The following is a 3,221-nucleotide window of genomic DNA, read 5'->3' on the forward strand; positions in this document are numbered from 1 at the left end:
AGAAAAACGAAGTAAGCTGGAAGTTTTGCTTCTCCACGCTCCCTCAAAAGCTGCGACATCCGTAGCATTGAGCTGTGATCAAGCTGCATATTTCAGAGAGGCATTTTATTGTGGGCAGTCTAAGGCACACCTGTGCAATATTCATGCTGTCTAATCAGCACCTTGATATGCCACACCTGTGAGGAGAAGATGTAAATCTGTCAACTTTTGTTTTGTCATTTCTTTATGGGTTTTGTGATTGATTGTGTTTTTGAGGATCTTTTGTATTTCAGTTGGGTTCTCTTTATATATTAGTATGGTTGATTGTTTCATTTAGCATTTATTTTATCATCTGTAGCCTGTTTATATCTAGATATTTTCAGGCGAGAATGTAGCTGTGTAAAGGTCAAATATCTGCTCGATTTATCAAGACATCACATATTTGCAAAAATGCGTGGAAGTTTTCAGAGACGTCCATTTTTTTTTCATGCTTTGTGGCAGCTTTTGAACATCTGTGGCATCTATTAATGTCAAATCTAGCCTTTATTTAACAACATAAGCAATCTCTATGTTACAATGATTGCACAGTCATTAAGGATCAAATCGGTTTGTGAAAAATGTTCTGTTTTTTCTCCCTCTGCTTGCTTCTTACTGTCTTTGAGGCTCGGGACCAGCACTCCTGCTGTTGGACAGAAAGACATCAGTAAGTATTTTGGTTTTCCAATATTTTAGCAACTGTCAGTGACATTTATATTAATCAGGCTGAGCTTTAATCATACTTTAGATCAGCCTGTTTTACTTATTGTTTTATTTGTGCTTTGGTTTGGGGAAGTTGCTTCTGTACTGATCTTTTCCTGTCTTCTGTTATTAGACTTGAGATATGACTGCACTATGCTGTTACTGGTGACTCCAGTTAATTCTACAAGACATGCTGTGTAAGTAAACAAACAACAACAGTTTGTCTGCATTTCTTGAAAGATCACATCCCCCAAACTTAGTTTAGAGGGTCTACACTGTATATAGTGAAGTCTGCAAGTTTTCTAACAGCAACATTTGTTTTTTGCACATCATTAGAATGAAAGTCATTGGCCATGTTTGCATAGCCCTTTTTAAAATGATGCTTTCATGGCATTATTGTGTGTTGGGTGGTGGTCCCGGCTATCCAGACTGACAGTGGGACATTGAATGTCACCTCTCCGTGGGGAGGGAGCCTGAGGTTGTATAAATTGGAGTCTGTTTTATACCAAATGCAGAAAAAAATGTTTTAAGAAAGCAATTAAGTTCATGTCCAAAAAATATGATTGTTTGCTCGCAGGACACCAGGAGAGATGAGTCTCCGTCACAGATGGTGTGGTCAGTGAAGATGGTCGTCTGCAGGTTCAAGCTCATTGCATCTCCAACCCACATCCACTGCCACTGTACTTAAGGGAGGTTAAAGACTTTCTTCTGCACCTACATTTGGATCACCTCGATCCATGACAGTCATTCAGCAGTAATGCCTGGACTGGAAACAAGCATCCTTAAAACATTACAACATTCCAGCTCCTGTGTTGGAATGAAAAACAAATGTGTTGTTTAAATCAGAGACTGCACTTGTGACAGAACAACAAATATTTTATTTTGATTATATAAGTAAGTACAAAACAAAGTTGTGGTAGGCCTAAACTTATTTTCAGAATAATTACATCTGAGACTTTGTTTCATTGTAAGATTATAACAGTGATGGCAACATAATTGCTTGTTGTTCAGCAGAACAGTGTCCAGTATGTTGGCTGTTATACTTTGTGGTGTTTCAAAATAAAAGTTGGGCTCATTTTAACATCATTACAAAAAGTGTTGTTAATTATTTTTAATCATATTCAGGTTACCACAAATTGTTTTTAATTTAGTTGAACTTGAAATGTTTGTCAGTAGGTAAACAATTAGTATTGTACAGTCAGAAATATCAAGTTATTCTTAATACTGCAGACTTGCACTGTATAAGTTGTTCTAACAGTCATCTTAAGTAAGCTTTACTTAGTTTTTTTGAGGCAACGAGTTTCCTCAATTTTTTTGAGTTCTGGGAACTAACAAGGCTGTACAGTGTACTCAAAATGAGTAAGTTGCCCTAACTCGGTCATCTTACGTAAACTTGATCCAATTTTTTTGAGTTCTGGGAACAAATGAGCTTGTACAAAGTACTCAAAATAAATAAGTTGTCCTAATTTAGTCATTTTTAGCTAAGCTTTACTCAATTTTTTTGAGGCAACGAGGTTCCTTAATTTTTTTGAGTTCTGGGAACTAATTAGATTTTACAGTGTAACACATTTAGGGTTGGGGGGCAGAAGTGGTGGGTGGGATGGCTGCCCACTAAAGAAAAGTTTGTGGTTGTTTTTTAGAAGTTGGGCTCAACATGAAACTAAACAAAGCAGCCCAAAGAGAAAACAGAAAACCTAAATATTTGACTCAAAGAAATCAGAAAACACCACTGATTCCAAAAGGCTGGGTCAAATGACCCAAGACCATGGCCGTTTGTTTACTTTGTGCAGTAGGATGGGCTGCTGTAGTTAGCTGAGACTGCTAAACACAATTATAGATACCAATAATTGCATAATACGTCTGTGTTTAAAAGTATTTCCAGTGATCTCTTATATATCTCATTTTCTTTTTTTGTTTAGTTTTTTGCATTGTGCTCATTTTGTTATTTTTTTTGCATTAGCATACACAGCTCATGGTTTTCTGTATTTTCGTATTTCAGTTGGTTCACACTAAATACAGATCGAGCTTTCTGTCTCATAAATTCATGCCACAAGACAACACTGCCAACATCACACGTAACCAGTGATGGGAATAACGGCGTTACCACATGAGTGCTGCTGTTGGACTGAGGACGAATAAAGTAGTCGCGGTAAGCCAATCACATGACCACTTCAAGACAAAGCAACAAGGTGACATGTACCAGTTTATAAACTGTGTTGATCGCCCACGTAAAACCAGAGTCATGATAAACAATATATACGCGTGTTTTTCCTCAATGGTTTCATGTTTACTGTCTAACGACAGCGCAGCGAGCACTCTCTGCTTATGACCAAAAAATAATAAAAGAAAACAAAAATGCACCATGTCGACCAATCAAAAATGATATGGCAACATGACATTTGGTTGTTTAGGAAGAGAGAGAGCGATAGCGAGTTTTGAGATGTGAGAGATTTGTGAGGTTTAGCGTGTTTGGAGTGTGTAGTTCATGTGTTGTCGTGTGTAGT

General features: G+C 37.3%; 1 long non-coding RNA gene across 1 annotated transcript; it reads left to right on the forward strand.

The window, feature by feature from the left end:
- The first annotated feature begins 384 nt into the window (after positions 1 to 384).
- Positions 385 to 1,741, forward strand: LOC309718162. The gene is made up of 3 exons (XR_014279892.1): positions 385 to 682; positions 851 to 914; positions 1,295 to 1,741. It is a non-coding gene; the product is annotated as an uncharacterized lncRNA (long non-coding RNA).
- Positions 1,742 to 3,221: the final 1,480 nt, after the last annotated feature.

This window comes from Aulonocara stuartgranti (assembly GCF_965226115.1).
Source record: "Aulonocara stuartgranti genome assembly, chromosome: 2".
In the NCBI taxonomy this organism is placed as follows: domain Eukaryota; kingdom Metazoa; phylum Chordata; class Actinopteri; order Cichliformes; family Cichlidae; genus Aulonocara; species Aulonocara stuartgranti.